At 36.3% G+C, this 21,482-nt stretch overlaps 1 long non-coding RNA gene across 1 annotated transcript in view; it reads left to right on the top strand.

Annotated features, from left to right (window-relative positions):
* LOC129058708 (uncharacterized) overlaps window positions 1-21,482 on the top strand; it is a 67,915-nt gene that overhangs the window by 6,656 nt on the left and 39,777 nt on the right. Inside the window, exon 2 of the long non-coding RNA XR_008524013.1 lies at window positions 5,292-5,328. This is a non-coding gene — a long non-coding RNA (uncharacterized LOC129058708). The remainder of the gene's footprint in view (window positions 1-5,291; window positions 5,329-21,482) is intronic.

Raw genomic sequence — 21,482 nt, 5'->3', positions numbered from 1 at the left:
CAGCACATTGTGAATTAGGCCTTCAACATATGAATTTCGAAAGGGTACAATTCTGCTCATTACATATGTATTCTCAAATATTTTGATTTTTGAATTATATGAGTGGATACATAGATAGATGAATGAATGAATGAATGAATGAAACAAAACCCAAACTATAATCCAATAAATACTTTAAAGGAAGAAAGACATGAGTTGAGGATGAAGATTTAATCAGTGATTTTAAAGACTGATATTTGGGTTGCCTTTATTTGAATAGACAGTGAGAAATGATAGTTAAAATGATGGAGAAGAATCTTTGTTATGAATTAAAGAGAAATGTGATTTAAAATAAGAATAATTGGGGTTCCTGAAAAATAGTTTCAAATGACTATCATTGGAAAATTAAGCAATTTAGATGGAGCAAAAATACGCTTGACATTCAAGAAAACATATTTAAAAGACATATATTTAGTTATTAAAAAACTTGTATTATATAAGAATAACATAATCTATAAGAAAGTAATTAATATGTTGTTCAAATTAGCATAAGTTGTCCAAAAGTAATATGAATTAATGATGGGAAAAGTGTAATGCATGGAAGTCTTCTATCCTATACCAGTGAGATTCCATTTGTATATGGCCTAACCCTATCTGTAAAGATATTTGACAATTTGTACATGAATATTAGTCATAATTTTTAAAATTACATTTCTAGAATTTTTTTCAGGAGAAATAATGCACAATACAGATAAAACATTATAAATAAACATTTATACACACACACATATGTATATAATGGGTGATTTACAATAGTGGAACTGGAAATGAGCTAAAAGTTACCCATGTGATAGAGTAAATTTTGATACACTTTTACAAAATAGTGTAATATGAACTCCTTAATAGTTATTATAGAAGTTTTAATTAAAAAATCTTTAGCAAAACATGTATGTTATGTAATTATATATATTATATTATTTGAAGTATATAAATTTTCATAACTAGAGAACTATTTTTACTTCATTTAAGTAAACTACTCTTATGGCTCTATCCAGAATTTACTATCATCTGAAATTTATAAACTTAAAAAATCTCTCTGAAAAGAATATTTCATGAGCCTTTCTCATTGATTCTAATAATTTAGCCACATTGTCTTGAATTATTATTTTTCCTATTCTCTTTATTTCTTAAGTCTTAAATTTCCAAAGTCAGAAAAAAATATTTTTCTTCACTTTCTTTTTATGGTTAGATGGCAAAATCCTATGCTGTATAAATCACGCCATTTTCTATTCTCAGATTTTCTTCCTCTCTTTGTCTCTATGTTTCTCTGTCTCTCTTCCTTTATTCATTTATTTATTCAGATGTATATATATATGTGTGTGTATATATGTATATATATGAATTAATAGATAAGTTATTGTCAAAACTTCCTTTTATTGTGTAAACTTTTAGCTCTCATTTTACAGAAGAGAAAAACAAGACTAAATATGATTCATTAACTTGTTCGACACTTAAGGATAGTGTTGAATCCAGGCCAGCCTGACCTCCCAAAATATATTTGGAATATACTTTTCCAAATATATATTCTCTATGCCTCCATTAATTCTATATTATCAATTACCACAGAATGCAACTGTTAATATGGGAGAAAATACGTAATGCTCTGGTGGGGATGCATTGAAAAACTTCTAATCCACAGTGTCACATGGAAAATAATATTTCAGAAAAGGTAATGCCTGAGATAAGTTTTGGAGAATGATTGGGAGTTAGCCAGATATAGAAGTTAGGAAACAACTTTCCAGGGAGAAGAATAAAAACCTAGGCACTACCATTCAGGACATAGGCATGGGGAAGGACTTCATGTCTAAAACACCAAAAGCAATGGCAACAAAAGCCAAAATTGACAAATGGGATCTAATTAAACTAAAGAGCTTCTGCACAGCAAAAGAAAGTACCATCAGAGTGAACAGGCAACCTACAAAATGGGAGAAAATTTTCACAACCTACTCTTCTGACAAAGGGCTAATATCCAGAATCTACAATGAACTCAAACAAATTTACAAGAAAAAAACAAACAACCCCATCAAAAAGTGGGCGAAGGACATGAACAGACACTTCTCAAAAGAAGACATTTATGCAGCCAAAAAACACATGAAAAAATGCTCACCATCACTGGCCATCAGAGAAATGCAAATCAAAACCACAATGAGATACCATCTCACACCAGTTACAATGGCAATCATTAAAAAGTCAGGAAGCAACAGGTGCTGGAGAGGATGTGGAGAAATAGGAACACTTTTACACTGTTGGTGGGTCTGTAAACTAGTTCAACCATTGTGGAAGTCAGTGTGGCGATTCCTCAGGGATCTAGAACTAGAAATACCATTTGACCCAGCCATCCCATTACTGGGTATATACCCAAAGGATTATAAATCATGCTGCTATAAAGACACATGCACACGTATGTTTATTGCGGCACTACTCACAATAGCAAAGACTTGGAACCAACCCAAATGTCCAACAATGATAGACTGGATTAAGAAAATGTGGCACATATACACCATGGAATACTATGCAGCCATAAAAAATGATGAGTTCATGTCCTTTGTAGGGACATGGATGAAATTGGAAATCATCATTCTCAGTAAACTATCGCAAGAACAAAAAACCAAACACCGCATATTCTCACTCATAGGTGGGAATTGAACAATGAGAACACATGGACACAGTAAGGGGAATATCACACTCTGGGGACTGTTGTGGGGTGGGGGGAGGGGGGAGGGATAGCTTTAGGAGATATACCTAATGCTAAATGACGAGTTAAGGGGTGCAGCACACTAGTATGGCACAGGTATACATATGTAACTAACCTGCACATTGTGCACATGTACCCTAAAACTTAAAGTATAATAATAATAAAATTTAAAAAAAAGAAAAAAAAAGGAAAAAATATAAGAGAAAATATTTCTTCTGAAACCAGACATAGTGGAGTGGCTTTTATTCAAGGTTTTTATAAAGGAGCAGCTAGAAATGAGCATGAAAAAAATGAACCAATAAACAATCATGAAGGTATCTAAATGATATACTAAAAATTATAAATTTTATCTTGAATAACTGAAGGTAGGACCCCTAAACATTATTGGTGCAAAAAATGACTGTGGTGAAAGAGGAAGGGCAATTTAGGTAATTGTCGGCTATAATTTCTCCAATTCCAGGAAGTCTCGACCAAGACACTAGGAGTTTCCATCTTATTTTGACGTGGGCTTCTGTGACTTTCCCCCAAGTAAGGGTACCAACTAGAATAGATCAGACAAACAAGGTTGTATATGTGCCTCTGTGCTTATTAATTATATTGTTGTAATTGAATTAAACTAGAGAAGTAATAAGGATGTAGCAACCCAAAATTCTTAATTGCTGACTCTGATGACATAATCTGTACCTGTTTACCTATTCAGTCTTGGGATGACAGTCTGCATGGGTTTATGAAATGCTTTTATTGCTAGAAAGATGGCTGTATGTCCTGAAGTATTTCTATAAATCTTAATGCTTAAATATAACAATTATATAATATACCTTAATAGAGGGTATTTAGATATTCCTAAATATAAGAATTATCTGATAAATAGTTGCTCATATTTTGGTACATGCAAGTGAAGGTCACAACAGTTTAAATATTTATTTTCTGTTATTTTTCAAAATGCAGCAATAATGCTTGAGTCATAATTTAATTAAATTCATTGTTAGTGTTTCTAAGTCAAAATAAATAAGAATTATGAATAAACTGAAAACTCTAGGTTGCTTTAGGAAATAAAGATGTGACAGGAGAAATAATAATTTCATAACACACATTGTCATTTCAAATCTGTTTCCAGTGTCACCTGTCACAATTTTATTCATTCTTTTCACTCTGAATTATATTTTCTTATTGAAGATCTCAGTGTTAGTAATTCTGTTAAAGGGGTTATGTGAAGGTTAAATAAGCCTTCAATGATAGGAACTATATGAAGGAATTTGTTCTCACAGACTGTCAATTGAGGAATTTTTTATTGGCATTAATTTGGCAGCCTGAAAATTAAAAGAAAATATGAGAGGATTAAAACTTTTACCCACATATATCATTTTCAACAGTGACTTGCTGCAAAAGCAAATTTTCTCTTTAATTCCAAATATTGGAAGAACTGAAAATAAAATATTAATTGCTTTTCATATATACTAGTATGTGTATAATAAATATAAAATATAATATATACATATACACATTTAAACAAAGATTTTTAGAAAATAATTTGGTTAATTTATTTGAAGCATATAACATTCTAAATAATTGGAGGGTTTGGGCTGTGGTAACTTGAATAATAAGGAGTCCTCCGAGAAAGATTATTTTTATCCAGTTGAGAAACTAATTGATTAAACACAGTAAATATTACTTTGCCTATTTTAATTGATATTCAGTCACATATACAGTTATTTACTTGAAAAATTCAGGCAGAATGTTTAAGGCCTGGAATCTATTCTCTAGAATAGAATTTGACATTCCTAAGAAACAACTTCAGGCCCTTCACCACTTACCCTATTTTACTGATCAACCTGCTACTATATCACTTTCTACTCTCATTCCATAGTTTCTCTAAAAATGTTAGCACTCATCACAGTCTTTTTTTAAGGGATTTTGCTCTTTCTTATTTATTGTCTCTTTTTCACAAGAATATATATTCTGTGCCAGCAGGGTCCTTTTTGTCAGTTTTGTTCACTGCTATGACTTTAGAACCTACAACAGTACCTGACATATAATGGATGTTCAATAAATATTTTGTGAACAAATATATGCTGCAATTTACATTTGGTAGGAAGAAACTGATCCAGAGGGATTACATGGGTTGGTTAAGGTCAGTTGCCTATCTTGTAAAAATTTTAGAAACAAACCAGGTTTTGTAGCACATAGAAAAATACATTTTCTGATTCCTGAATTCTTTCATATGTAATCCTTGGTATATACACACACACATGCACACATACACATATGTATATATACAATGTATTATACCCATATACAAATTTATTAACCAAAATTTTTTGTCTGAGTTTTTTATTTCAAATATTAAAAAAAAAAATTTCTAATGATATCATCATCTAAAATCACTAAAGACAATTTGCTATGACAAAAAGTAAAATCCACTGTTCAGAAACCTTATATTAAATCAAAGCTGCTATCATGTATTATGAATATATTGGATGTTCAGGAGCATAATAAAAATAGATATGATAAATGGCATCAAAAATTGACATAACTATTTAATTTTGTTTATATTTAGATATATGAAGATGAAGACATCTGGATATAATAAGTAGGTATGTGTACTATATCTACTTTTATATATGCATATACACTATATATACATACTGTATATACAATATAGACATATAGATATAGAGATTTGTAAGTATATAGATGTAGTATACATATGTGTGTGTGTCTGTATACATATATAGGCACACATAATACACATGTAGTACCAAAGTTATTTTAATGTTAATTTGAATAAGAAATGAATAAAACATTTTATTAGAAAAGACATCTTTAAAGTAGCTTTTTATTATGTATTTTCATTTTATCTCTGGTTAGGTTTCGTGGTGACTAAGAAAAAGCAAAACAAATACACAAATATGAACCCTCAATACCTTATTGGATAATCCATTAAATTTATCTATTTTTTGGCAACAGGTACTCACTGTGTTTGTCTTTAGTTCAAAGTTACTCAGTATGAGAGAAAACAAACGATCCTTTTGGAGAAAAAGTGCAAACCAAGTCAGTATTCTGCCTCTGCAGTCCTTCCAGAGTGTGCTGATTTGGCTGCCTGGCATTACTCTGCTTACCTCCAGCAAGTTTTTGATTATTATTTGGAAATCAGCTAAATTATACTCTCAGCCTAGGTTGTGCTATTGAGGTTCCACACTCAAGACCACTGGAGCAGTGCATCACATTATCCAAGCCATTGTTCTGCATTGTGGTAAACAATATATCTCAAGACTTGTGAAGTGACTGGAAAAGATGCTTTGCATTTTCTGTTAGATGGGACTCAGAAAAGACAAATTTTTAGAAACATGTAGCACTCATTCTTCAGCCATGAGGTTAGAAAAATCCAAAATGAGAAGAAAATCAAGTTGAACAGAGGTTCTGCAAATCTGGGTCCTGCTAGGATTTTTTTCTACCTTGTATTCACATTTCAGATTAAAACTGGAACATATCTGTGATGGTTAATACTGAGTGTCAACTTGATTGACAACTCCAGCCCACTTATCGAGTGACCCAAAAGGCTGCCAGTTTTGAGTGGGGAACAGAACAGGAGAAGACTCTGCAACAGGTCCAGGCTGCTGTGCAAGCTGCTCTGCCACTTGGGCCATATGACCCAGCAGATCCAATCGTGCTTGAGGTGTCAGTGGCAGATAGGGATACTATATGCAGCCTTTGGCAGGCCCCCGTAGGTGAATCATAGGGGAGTCCTCGAGGATTTTAGAGCAAGGCCCTGCCATCTTCTGCATATAACTACTCTCTTTTTGAGAGACAGCTGTTACTGGGCTTTGGTGGAAACTGAACTTTTGACTATGGGTCATCAAGTCACCATGTGATCTGCACTGCCTATCATGAACTGGGTGCTGCCTGACCCATCTAGTCATAAAGTGAGTCATGCACAGCAGCATTCCATCATCAAATAGAAGTGGTCTATATGTGTTTGGGCTCAAGCAGGTCCTAAAAGCACATGTAAGTTACATGAGGAAGTGGCTCAAATGCCCATGGTCTTCACTCCTGCCATGCTGCACCTCTCCCCCAATCTGCACCAGCCTTATGGAGAGTTCCCTATTATCAGCTGACAGAAGAAGAGAGACTAAGCCTGGTTCACAGATGGTCCCACATAATATGCAGGCACCATTCGAAAGTGGACAGCTGCAGCATTACAGCCCCTTTCTAGGACATCCCTGAAGGAGGACAGTGCTAGGGGGAAATCTTCCCACTGGGCAGAACTTCCAGCAGTGCACTTGGTTTTACACTTCACCTGGAAGGAAAAATGGCCAGATATGCGATTATATACTGATTCATGGCCTGTAGCCAATGCTTTGGCTGGATGGTCAGGGACTGGAAAGAAGCATGATCGGAAAATTGGTGATAAAGAAATTTGTGTAAGAGGTATGTGGATGGACCTCTCTGAGTGGTCAAAAACTGTGAAGATATTTGTATCCCATGTGAGTGCTCACCAAAGGGTGACCTCAGCAGAAGAGGATTTTAATAATCAACAGGATAGGATAACTCATTCTGTGGATACCCCTCAGCCTCTTTCCCCAGCCATCCCTATCATTGCCCAATGGGCCTATGAACAAAGTGAACATTGTAGCAGGGAGGGAGGTTACACATTGGCTTAGCAACATGGACTTCCACCACCAAGGCTGACCTGGCTACGGCCATGGCTGAGTGCCCAATTTGCCAGCAGCAGAGACCAACATTGAGCCCTTGATATGGCACCATTCCTCAGGGTGATCAGCCAGCTACCTGGTGGCAGGTTGATTATATTGGACCTCTTCCATCATGGAAAGGGCAGATGTTTGTCCTCACTAGAATAGATACTGACTCCAGATATGGGTTTGCCTATCCTGTGCACAATGCTTTTGCCAATGCTACCATCCATGGAATCACAGAATGCCTTATCCACCGTCATGGTATTCCACACAGCATTGTCTCTGACCAAGACACACACTTTACAGCTAAACAAGTATAGCAGTGGCCTCATGCTCATGGAATTCACTGGTCTTACTATGTTCCTCATCATCTTGAAGCAGCCGGATTGATAGAAAGGCAGAATGGCCTTTTGGAGCCACAAGTACAATGCCAACTAGGTGACAATACTTTGCAGGGCTGGGGCAAAGTTCTCCAGAAGGTGCTGTATGCTCTGAATCAGTGTCCAATATATGGGTACTGTTTCTCCTGTAGTCAGGATTCACGGGTCAAGAAATCAAGGTGTAGAAATGGAAGTGGCACCACTCACCATTACCCCTAGTGATCCACTAGTAATATTTTTTTGCTTTCTGTTCCCACAACATTACGTACTGCGGGCCTAGAGGTCTTAATTCCAGAGGGAGGAATGCTGCTACCAGGAGACACAACAACGATTCCATTAAACCGGAAGTGAAGATTGTCATCTGGATACTTTGGGCTCCTCCTACTTTTAAGTCAACAGGCTAAGAAGGGAGTTACAGTGTTAGCTTGGGTGATTGGCTGGGACTGTCAAGATGAAATTAGTCTAGTACTCCACAACGGAGGTAAGAATGAGTATGCATGGAATACAGAAGATCCATTAGGGCATCTCTTAGTATTACCATGCCCTGTGATTAAGGTCAGTGGGAAACTACAACAGTCCAATCCAGGCAGGACTGCAAATGACCCAGACGCTTCAGGAATGAAGGTTTGGGTCACTCCACCAGGAAAAGATCCACTACCTGCTGAGGTGCTTGCTGAAGGCAAAGGGAATATAGAATGGATAGTAGAAGAATGTAGTCATCAATACCCATTATGACTACATGATCAGCTGCAGAAATGAGGACTGTAACTGTTATGAATATTTCCTTCTTGTTTTGTTTAAAACATATTTGTACACATATAGACTTGTACTAAGAAAATATCTTCATTTTATTTGCTTTCTCCTTTAACATGTGACATAAGATTTATTGACTTCACATCAACGTTTAAGTATTGTTAACTTTATGTAGTAGTATTTGGGTGGGGAATTGGTGCATTTCTGGTTGTAGGAAGCATAGTTGTATTATGTTAGGCACAATTATGACCTTATTATTGTCTTTATTTGAAGATTATGTATGATCTCAGGACATGTGTATGGGTTCAAGTTTGATTAGGGGTGAACTTGTGATGGTTAATACTGAGTGTCAACTTGATAGGATTGAAGAATACGAAGTATTGATCCTGGGTGTGTTTGTGAGGGTCTTTCCAAAGGAAATTAACATTTGAGTCAGTGGACTGGGAAAGGCAGACCCACCCTTAATCTGGGTGGGCACCATCTAAACAGCTGCCGGCATGTCTAGAATATAAGCAAGCATAAAAATGTGAAAAGAGAGACTGGCCTAGCCTCCTAGCCTCCATCTTTCTCCCATGCTGTATGCTTCCTGCCCTCGAACATCGGACTTCAGGTTCTTCAGTTTTGGAGCTCAAACTGGCTCTCCTTGCTCCTTAGACTGCAGATGGCCTATTGTGGGACCTTGTGATCAAGTGAGTTAATACTTAATAAACTCCCCTTTATATATTCCATTAGTTCTGTCCCTCTAGAGAACTCTGACTAATACAGTGTCATTATACAGAATTCATTATAGTTCTTTTTTTGTTCTTAGCTAGTTTGGGTCGGAATTGCTGTCAGTTACAATCAAAACAACCCTGATATAATACAATAGTCTTGATATTAATTGTAAGTTAAATGCACAAACTTGCAAAAAATATACTGCATCTAGCTTTACAATGACTTTAATGAAGCATATGTTTTCAGAGAATCTATTTTTTTTAATTTTTAATCTTTAATTTTTGTGGGTACATAGAAGGTATATATATTGATGGAGTATACGAGATATTTAGATACAGGCATACAATATGTGGTAATCATGTTAGGGTAAATGGGGTATCCTTCACCTCAAGCATTTATTCTCTCTTTGTATTACAAACAATCCAATTATATACTTTTAGTTCTTTTTAAAATGAACAACAAATTATTGTTGGCTGTACCTACACTGTTGTAATTTCAAATACTAGATCTTATTTACTCTATCTAACTATATTTTTGTACCCATTAGCTATCCCCATATCCCTCTCTCCCCACTTCCCTTCCCAGCCTCTAGTAACCATTGTTCTACTCTCAATCTTTGTGAGTTCAAGTGTTTTAATTTTTAGGTCCCACAAATAAGTGAGAACATGCATAGTTTGTGTTTCTGTGCCTTCACTAATTCTTTCTTCTTCTTGATCAATTCTGCTATTAAGAAATTGATGTGTTTGTTCTTCACTATGTCAGTTTTTCAATTCATGAATTCCTGCTTGATTCTTTTTAATTATTTCAATCTCTTTGTTTAATTTCTCAGATAGGACTCTGAATTTCTTTTCTGTGTTATCTTGAACTTTGTTGCATTTCCTCAAAACAGCTATTTTGAGCTCTCTTTCTGAAAGGTTCTATATCTCTGTTTCTTTGGAATTGCCCCTCATGCCTTATTTAGTTATCTTGTTGAGGTTATGTTTTCCTGAATAGTCTTAATAAATGTGCACATTCCTCAGTGTCTGGGCATTGAAGAGTTAGGCATTTTGTGGTCTGGGCTCTTCTGCACTGGTCCTTCTTGGGAAGGCTGTCCAGTTATTGAATAATACTTGAGTGTTAATATCTAAGTTTTTGGTCACTACAGTTGTATCTGCATTGGAGAGCACCTCTACCTCAGTAACACTGTGGTTTCTCCAGACTTATAGAAGTACTGCCTGGTGGTCTTGGATAAGATCCAGAAGATATTCATGGATTACAATGCAAATACTATTTTTTCTTACTTTCTCCCAAACGAATGGAGTCTCTCTATGTACTGAGTTACCTGCAGCTGGGTGAGGGGTAATACAAGCACCCCTATGTCCGCCAACACTGGGGCTGTACTGAGTGACATGTGAAGCCAGTACAGCACTGGGTCTCACCAAAGGCCCACAGTAACCACTTCCTTGCTACTGCCTATGTTCGCTTAAGACTCTAGGGCTTTATAATTAGCATGTGGCATAGCCAGCTAGGTTTAAGTCTTCCTTTTCAGGCCCATGAGTTCCCTCTGGCCCCAGGTGGATCCAGAGATGCTACCCAGAAGCTAGGTCCTGGAGTTGGAAACCTTAGGAATCTACCTGGTGCTCTATTCTATTGTGGCCAAGCTAGTACCTAAGCCATAAGACAAAATTCTTCCCAGCCTTCCCTGCCATTTCCACATGCAGAGGAGCCTCTCCTCTTGGCCACAGCCCCCCAGACCCACAGCAAGTACTGCCTGGCTACTGATGATGTTCCCTGAAGGCCCAGGCGCTCATCAGTCAGCTTGTGGTGAATGCTACCACGTCAGGCACTCTCCCTCGAGGCAGTGGGCTCCTGCGTGGCCCAGAGTCATTCCAGAAATGCTGTCCAAAAGTAAAAGCCTGGAATCATGGACCCCCAAAAACCCACTTTGTGCTCTGCCCCACTCTTGCCAAGCTGGTATTTAAGCTGAAAGGCAAGGTCCCCTTTACTCTTCCTATTCCTTTTCTCAAACAGGGGTTTGTCCCCATAGTCACCACAATTGGAAATGTTCTCAGTCACATATGAAGCCAGAACATCTATGAGTTTCATCCAAGGCCTGTGACTAGTACTGCTTTGCTACCAATGCTGATTATTCAGGGCCCAAGAGCTCTATAATCAGCAGGTAATGATTCCTGCCAGGAGTGGGCCTTTGGTCTTTGGTCTTTGTCCTCAAGGCAATGAGTTCCCTTCTGGCCCAGGGTGTGTCTAGAAATGTCACCTTTGATTTAGGCAGAGAATGGGTCTCATGCCCCATGTTACTGTGGCTAAGCTGGTATCCAGTTTGCAAGACAGTCCTCTTTGCTCTTCTCTATCCTCTTTTCAAGCAGGGGGAAGGAGTCCCTCCTGGAGTTGTAATCTGTGCTGCATGTAGCTGGGGAAGAAGTGACACAAACACTTCCTTAGCTGCCTAGGCTGGCATCTTAGTGGGTTGCATGACACCAACATCCAGTAACTCTGAGCCCAGCACAATACAACAACTTGCCCAAAAATTGCAGTCACTGTGGGCTTGATGGCCTTTCAAGTTTATTTAGAGTCCAAAACACTTTAGCCCATGGTTGTGAGGCTTGCAAGAACTCCAGTTCCAATTGCTGGCACGAGGATTCCCTTCTGGTTTAGGCTGGTCTAAATGCTTCCTCCATGAGCCTGGCTGAGTTCTACTTAGTGTTGCTTTCTGCTGTGAGAGGGAAGCACTGAGTCACAGTGCAAATTTCTACAATTAATGTGCATTCCCTTCCACAAGTACATAGATTTTTTTTATGCCACACAGCCACTGCCTGCGGATGGGGAAGTTTGGCACTGGCAATTCAAGAGTTACTTTTCTAACCTCTTCAGTGCCTGTTTCAGTGACCTAAGGATAAAACCAGGTACTGTGAGTGCTCACCTGATTTTTGGTTCTTATGAAGGTGTTTTGTGTGTGTGTGTGTGTGTGTGAATAGTTGATGAATTTGGTGTTCCTGTTGGGATGACAACTGGTGGTGGCTGCTATTTGGCCATCCTCTTCTACCTCCAATCCCTGATCTTTTATTTTAATTTAGCCTGATGTGTGCATTGTTTTTAACTAGTGTTTTTATGAGTATCGTATTAGTCTATTTTCACACAGCCGTAAAGAACTTCTTTGAGATTGTATAATTTATAAAGGAAAGAGGTTTAATTAACTCACATCTCCACATGGCTGGGGAGGCCTCAGGAAACTTACAATCATGGCAGAATGGGAATCAGTCACCTTCTCTTTTCCTAATAGAAAAGAGAAACATGAAGGAGGAGCTTCCAAACAGTTATAATACCATCAGATCTTGTGAGAACTCACTCACCATCATGAGAACAGCATGGGGTAACCACTGCCATAATCTAATCACCTCCCTCCCTCCACATGTGGGGATTACAGGTCCCTCCCATGACATGTGGGGATTACTACTTGAGATGAAATTTGGGTGGGGACACAAAGCCCAACCATATCATTCTGCCCCTGCCCTTTCTCAAATCTCATGTCTTTTCACATTTCAAAACCAATCATGCCTTCCCAACAGTTCCCCAAACTCTTAACTCATTTTGGCATTAACTCAAAAGTCCACAGCCAAAATTTCTATCTGAGACACAGCAAGTCCCTTCCACCTATGGGCCTGTAAAATCAAAACAAGTTATTTAATTCCTAGATAAAATGTGAGTACAGGCATTGGGTAAATAAATCCATTCCAAATTGGAGAAATTGGTCAAAACAAATAAGCTACAGGCCCTATGAAAGTCTGAAATTTAGTGGCGCAGTCATTAAATCTTAAAGCTCTGAAATAATCTTCTTTTATTCCACATTTCACATCAAGATCATGCTGATGCAAGAGATGAGCTCCCATAGCCTTGGGCAGCTCCTTCATAGGTTGGTGTTGACTGTCTGTGACTTTTCCAGGCACATGGGGCTAGCTGTCAGTGGATCTACTTTTCTGGGGTCAGGAGGATAGTGGTCCTTTTCTGACAGCTCCACTAGGCAATGCCCAAGTGGGGACTCAGTATGGGGGCTCCAACCCCACATTTTCCTTCTGTACTGCCTTAGCAGAGTTCTACATGAGGGCTCCACCTCTGCAACAGACTTCTGCCTGAACATCCAGGTGTTTCCATACACCCTCTGAAATCTAGGTGGATATTCCCAAACCTCAATTCTTGACTTCTGCACACCCACAGGCTCAAACAACATGAAAGCCACAAAGGCTTTCACCCTCTGAAACAATGGCCCGAGCGTATCTCAGCCCCTTTTAGACAAAACTAGAACTGGAGCCCCTGGGACACAAGAAACCAACTCCTGAGGCTGCACAAAGCAGAAGGATCCTTGGCTCAGCCCATAAAACTATTATTTTCTATAGGCCTCTGGGCCTGTGGTGGGACAGGATACTGCTAAGATGTCTGACATGCATTGGAGACATTTTCCCTATTGTCTTGATGATTTGCATTTGGCTCCTCATTACTTATGCAAATTTCTGCAGCCAGCTTGGATTTCTCCTCAGAAAATGGGTTTTTCTTTTCTATCACATTGTCAGGCAGCAAATTTTTCAAACTTGTATGCTCTGCTTTCCTTTTAAAGGTAAGCTCCAGTTTCAGATCATCTCTCTCAAGTTCAAAGTTCTACAGATCTCTAGGGCAGGGACAAAATGCCACCAGTCTCTTTGCTAAAGCATAGCAAGAGTGGCCTTTGCTCCACTTCCCCAATACGCTCCTTATTTCCATCTGAGACCACCTCAGGCTGGACTTCCTTGTCCACATCACTATCAGCATTTTCATAAAAATCATTCAACAAAAATTCTCTAGGAAGTTTCAGTTTCCCACATCTTTCTGTCTTCTTCTGAGCCCTCCAAACTGTTCCAAACTCTGCCAATTACCTAGTTTCAGTCGCTTCCACATTTTAAAGTATCTTTATAACAGTGCTTCACTACAGATACCAATTTCCTGTATTAGTCTATTTACACATTGCTATAAGGAACTTCCCTAAGGCTTGGTAATTTATAACAGAAAGAGGTTTAATTGACCCACAGTTCAGCATGGATAGGGAGGTCCCAGGAAACTTACCATCATAGCAGAAGAGAGAAGCAAGCATCTTCTTCACAAGTCAGCAGAAAAGAGAAGCATGAAGATGGTAATAACACCACTCTCCATCAGTGCCACTTACTACTTGAGCAATGACTTCCTAAAGAAAAAACAGGTTCCTGACACATTTATATTAATATTTCTGGGGGTAAAGTAAGAGTAAACAAAAATGTGTTTGAATGGCTGCAGAATCAGGTATTGTGTCTCCATTTTAACTAACTCCATTTCAATGATATGTCTCCACATATCATTTAAGAGCACTAGAGTCTTACTACATGGCTTTGTAAGTGTTCAATCAAGGATGTTCACTAAATTGACAAAGAAAATCCCATGAGTTTTCTCTGTGTTTTAAATTGTCTTATTCTCTGTGTGTCTCCATCTCCTCTGGCTTCTACAACTCAAATTCTCCTCCTGAATTCTAGCATTTGGAAAATCATAAGATATATTTAATATTTGTAAATTTTCATGGTTTTTAGCATAATATGTGAACATAGTTATTGTATTGTTCACTTGTCTCAGCAGAGACACTCAGCAGAGTAAGAGTTTTTTATGCAAAACAGATATGTACATTTGTGAGAGGGGAGAGTAGAAGAATTGTGAGCAATTTGGGCATTGGAAAGAATATCAATATAATTTTCTGCTAGGGTAGCATTTTGTTTTCTTATATTGGTTGAGCTAAAGATAAAAAAAATTACTCTTACTGCATAGGTTAATTTCCTTACCACCTCCCCTGTTAAGCCTCCAGACAATATTCCAAATAATCCCTTTTAATTTCATTCTTACTATGATAAAAGTCACCATCCTATTATTTTACATAATTCAGAAACATGACTAAATTCTCTTTTACAGTCCTTAAATTTCTGTGAGTGGCTGTAGATGCATACAACGTTCAAAACAAACATAACAACTAAATTTGTAGGGCATTTCAGTATGTATAAAATAAAGACAATATATTTTTAAAAATTTAATTATAGATCAGAAAAAAATGGAAGAACTGTCATAAGGTGAATTTATTTTCTAGTATATATCTCAAATGAAAACACACTCATTATGGCAGAGCAATTGAGATTTAGCTTGCATTTTATTAAAATTCCAGTAGTGACTATTTAGCCTGAATATAGAGGGATATGATTTATAGCCCTGAAGCCATGTTTCTGGAAACAACTTAAAAACTTTAGAAGCTTTATAGTTGATGCAATTCTATTTGCCTATTTTTGCTTTTGTTGCCTCTGCTTTTGCGGTCATACCCAAGAAATTATTGATATATCGAAGTCATGGATCTTTTAAAACAAAAGCCTAATAGTTACTGATGATTGTAATCTTTCACAGTTTTATAATTTTTTTTAACTAAATGCATCACCTAGACTACCTTTTATTAGACAATAAAATAATCAAGTATTTTGGAGCAAAGTCTTATTCCCATGACCTATGTACTTAGTTTTGAAACAAGAACCAACACAACAAATCTCAAGTTTATATTCATTGCACTGTAATAAATTTGATAAATCAGTGTATTTGTGAGTGTAATACTTAAACTCTGTGATAATCTATATGGGATGCTTAAGTACTCTAATACTGGCAGGCTTAAAAAGTTACATTGTAAGCAGAAAAGATAATTACTAAATCATATGTTATCAATATTTAGGAACACACAATAAAAATATACATTCATTTGACTTCATGTGCAGTACACAGTTAAGTCATTATAAATTATTTTAAGATTATCATTATAAATGAGCCAGAACAGTTTCTGGTACTGGATAACTGGCACATGACAGAACAGGAGAGGACATTTTTAATGACAAATGTAACCGATCTTTAAAAAACTGTTGCTAAAATTTGTACATTTTCTGACTTTTGCAGTATTCCAAAAATCACAAAATGGGTATTATGAGTAAAAGTATACCTCAGAGATATTGCTGATTCAGCATAATGCCACGATAAAGCGAATATCACAATAAAGTGATTCTTATAAACTTTTAGTTTCCCATTGCAGATAAATTTATGTCTACATTATTCTATAGTCTATTCAGTGTGTAATAGCATTATGTCAAAAAAATCTCAATGACCACACCTTAATTGAAATCACTTTATATTTAAAAATGCTAATGATTATCTGAAACTTCAGGGAGTAGTAACCTTTTACTTGGTAGGGAGTTTTGTCTAAATGTTAATGGCTATTTACTGACCAGAGTTGGGGTTCCTACAGCCTGAGGTGGCTGTAACAATTACTTAAAGTAAGACAACAATGACACTTCCCATAATGATTGACTCTTCCTTTAATACAAAATTTTTCTGTATCATGAGACACTATTTGATAGCATTTTACTCACTGTGGAACTTTTTCAAAATCAGAGTCCATCAATTCCAGCCCTGCTGTTGCTCTATTAAATGTGTTTATGTAATATTCTAAATTATTTGTTATCATTTCCACACTTTTCATGGCATTTTCATTGACAGTATATTCCATCCAAAGAACTCACTCTCTTAATCATCTATAAGTAGCAATTTTTAATTCATTAAAGGTTTATCATAAGATTGTAGCAAATTCAGTAACATCTTCAGATTTAACTGCTAAGTTTAATTCTCTGGTTATTTCTACCACATATGCAGTTATATCCTTCACTGATGTCTTGAACTTCTCAAAATTATCTATGAAGGCTAGATTCAACTACTTCCAAATGCTGTTAATGTTAACATTTTGATCTCCTCTCAAAAATCATGAATCTTTTTAATGTCATATACAATGGTAAATCTTTCCCAGAAAGTTTTTAATTTACATTTCCCAGATCCATCAGAGGAATCACTATTCATGGCAGCTATGACCCTACAAGATATATTCTTTAAATAATAAAACTTGAAAGCCCAATTGACTCTTTGAGGTATGGGCTTCAGAATGGATGTTGCGTTAGCAGGCATGAAAACAACATTAATCTCCTTGTACATCTCTAGCAGAGCTCTTGGGTGACCAGGTGCACTGTCAATGAGAAGAACTATTTTGAAAGGAATCTATTTTTTCTGAGCAGTAGGTCTCAACAGTGAGCTTAAAATATTCAGTTAACCATGCTGTAAAAAGAAGTTATGTCATGCAGGTATTGTTGTTCCATTTATAGAGCACAGGCAGAGCAGACTTAGCAGGATTCTTAAGGGTCCTAGGATTTTTTGAATGCTAATTGGACATCGTCTTCAACTGCAAATCACCGGCTGCATCAACCCCTGAAAAGAAACTCAGCCTGTCTTTTCGTACTTTGAAACCAGGCATTGACTTTTGTTCTCTAGCTATCAAAGTCCTAGATGGCATCTTCTTCTAATACAAACCTGTTTTATCTTCATTAAAAATGGTGGCTTAGTGAAGTATCTTAGCTAGATCATGAATGATCTTAGCTAGATCTTCTAGAAAACTTGTCTCAGCTTGCAATTCTATGAAATGAAGATGGCTTGTTTCCTAAACCTTATGAACCAATCTCTGCTAGCTTTAACTTTTGTCCCGTAGTTTTTCACCTCACTCAGACTTCTTAGAATTGAAGAGATGCTTGCTGTGGGTTAGGCTTTGACCTATGGGAATATTCTGTCTGCTTTGATCTTTTATCTATACCACTAAAACTTTCTTCATATTAGAAATATGGCTGCTTCACATTCTTATCACTCATATATTCACTGTAGTAGCATTTTTTTGTTTTTTCCAAGAACTTATTAATTGCATTCACAACTTAGCTAAATGTTTAGTACAAGAAGCCTAGTTTTTTGATATGCTTTTTGATATGCCTTTCTCACTAAGCTTGATCACTTTTACCTTTTGATTTAAAGTGAGAGACAGGCAATTCTTCCTTTCACTTGAAAACCTAGAAGCCAGGGTAGAGCTATTAATTTGCTTAATTTCAATACTGTTGTGTTTCAGGGTTTCTGGAAGCCCAAGGAGGGGGTGAGAGATGAGGAAACAGCTGGTCAATGGAGCAGTCAGGACACATACAATATTCTCCCATTAAATTAGCCTTCTTTTATGGGCATCGTTTGTGTCCCAAAACAATTTACAATAGTAACATCAAAAATCACCAAGCAAAGATTATCATAACAGACATAACAATCATAAAAATGTTCTAAATTTTAATTACCAACATGTGACACAGAGACATGAAGTGAGCACATGCTACTAGAAAAATGGCACTCATAGACCTGCTCCATGCGGGGTTGCCACGAACTTTCAATTTTTTAAAAAACACAATATCTGCCAAGTGCAATAAAGTGAAGCACAATCAAACAAGATATGCCGAAGTAGAGATAGGGCTAGAGACAAAGAGGTCTCTAAATTTGTTCTTAAGGGAAATGGAGAGCTAGAGTTTTCACACTGTAAGGATGCTACCGGGTTTCTTTATGCTTAACATTACTTAAAGAACCAATAATTTAGCAAAATTACCAGATACAAAATCAACATACATATAAAACATGACTTTGCTCCTCCTTTGCCTTCCACTGTGATTCTGAGGCAACCCAGCCATGTGGAACCATGAATCAATGAAACTTTTTTTCCTTATAAATTACCCAGTCTTGGGTACGTCTTTATTAGCAGCAGGACTAATACAACATGAATGTACCATAATTTGTTTATCCATTCACCTATTGAGAGGCATCTTGGTTGTTTCCAAGTTTTTGTGATTGTGAATACAACTGCTATGAACATCCATGTGGAGGTTTTTCTGTGGATTTAAGTTTCCACCTCATTTGGACAAATATTTAGGAGCATGATTCCTGGATCATATGGTAAGACTATATATTTTTTTAAGCAATTGCCAAAGTGTGTTGCAAAGTGGCTGTAACATTTTACATTCTCACAAGTCATGAGTAAGGGTTTCTGTAGCTTCACATTCACTCCAGTATTTGGTAGTATCAGTTTTTTTGGATTTAGCCATTTTAATAGGCTTGTAGTGACCCAAGTTAAATTTTGCCTCTTTGTTATATTAAAAATATATTTACTTAAAAATAATATTACATTAATTTTCATGCAACTATCATCTAAAATGTTTATCTGATTTCCAGTTCCAACTCATTAGTTATAAATCTTATCAATATATGACATTACTTTGGTGCCCAAAACCTTGTCTGAACATGTGAGCACCCTCTATTCCCTCTATCCTAATTTGTGACATACAAATTGACCCTTCCTATTACTACTCTGACAAACACCTTTGTTTTTTAAAAAAAGCCTTTATCTTGTTAAAGTGATTTAGCTCTTATGTTTCCCATCAACTCAGTTTTGTTTTTTGGTGTATGAAACAAACAAGTAACTCTTGCCGTCTACCTTCCTATTATCCTGTAAGGAGGTCTTAGCTTCCAAAGAAAAAGTCATACATTTGAAATTGCGGTGAAGTGTATTATCTTATGCTATCCTCACAGTAGACATTAGACATCCTTACATTGGCCCAGCATTATAGTTTATTTGTGGTCAAACTGGGACTAGGATATGGGCCTTCTGAGTCTTGAAATGTTCACTTTCTCACTGTTCACCAGTAACCTAGAAACCTTATAAAGAATCCATTGTATCCCCCAGGATTAACTAAAAATTAAATTACACACAAAAAAGAATAAGGAACATAAAAAACAAACCAATGGGTGTGTATGTGTGTGTGTAATACACATGTCGGTTTGTTTTTTATGTATACATGTCTTTTGCAGGGACACAGTACAACTCATAATATTTGAATCCTTGAAAAATTTATATATATAAAATATATTTATACATACATTATATATGTATATATGTATGTATATAAATATCAGTTTTATTTGAAACTTAGTAGCTGTAATTAGAGGGGTGTGCACATTCCTCTTTATCTCTTTCTCCTTGTTCTAGCTAAACATGATGAGAAGAGTTATTATTAAATACTTTTTTAAAGACAGTTTATTATATATGTATGTATATATAAATAGTTTATATATAAATATATATATTTACATGCAAATATATTTACATGTAAAAATATTTTATATTTATATATATTTACATGTAAATATATAAATAAATATTTATTATATATACATTTATATTAAAATATATGTAATATATAAATATACAATACATATTACATATATTTAATATAAACAAAATGCATAATTATTATAAATACATACACATTTTTCAAGGATGCAAATATTATGAGCTGTATTTTGTCCCTGCAAATGGTATGTTGATTTCTAACCCGTAGTACCTCAGAATGTGATCTTCTTTGGAAACAGAGTCTTTGCAGATGTAATCAAGTTAAGATGACATCATTAGGATATGACTAGTGGCCTTTTAAGAAAAGGACAGAGACACATAGGGAGAACTCTGTAACTGGTGATGGAGGCAGAGATGATACAGCTACAAACCAAAGAATGCCAAGGATGACAACCCACAAGGATTGATGACAACCCACAGTAACAGGGAAAAGGCAAGAAAGAATTCTTCCCAGTGTCTCAGAGAGCATGACCCTACTAACATCTTGATTTCCAGACTTCTAGCCTCCAGAACTGTGAGAAAAAAAACACTAGGTTTTTATTAGCCACCCAGATTGTGGTACTTTGTTACCTCAGCCATAAGAAAGTAATACACCAGAGCAGGACTAATAAGAATATCAGTGAATCTGTGTATTTCCTTATTACTGTATACTTTAGGACTAGCATTTTTATTGTTAGAGCCAAGTGAATGATGATCTTTTATTTATTATTTATTTTCACTTAGAGATGTTTTCTCTGAGTCTGTTATCCCACATAAGATCATTGTAGTTGCTACCGTGGGACCAGGTAGGGAAAGGGTTCATTTGCTAGCGATGCTATGAAGAATCGGGGAAATTTGCCTAAATACACCCATGAATGCAAACAAAAAAACAAATAATAATACAATGGAAACTCCTCAAATATGAAAAGAGTATATTTTGTGTGTGTGTGCTTAGTACTCTCATTATATCTAATGCCATTCAGACCAACGCCTTACTCTTCTTTAAGTCAGAATATTGAAGATAATCAGTTTTAAAAAATCAATAATTATAATTTGTTTTGATTCAAGGACATTATTTCCTATGCCTGATAGCTTTTTCTTTTGCTTACTAGAAATCCAGGTCTCATGTG

Source organism: Pongo abelii, chromosome 2, assembly GCF_028885655.2.
Source record: "Pongo abelii isolate AG06213 chromosome 2, NHGRI_mPonAbe1-v2.0_pri, whole genome shotgun sequence".
Classification (NCBI taxonomy): Eukaryota; Metazoa; Chordata; class Mammalia; order Primates; family Hominidae; genus Pongo; species Pongo abelii.
This window is presented reverse-complemented; position numbering and strand designations above follow the sequence as displayed.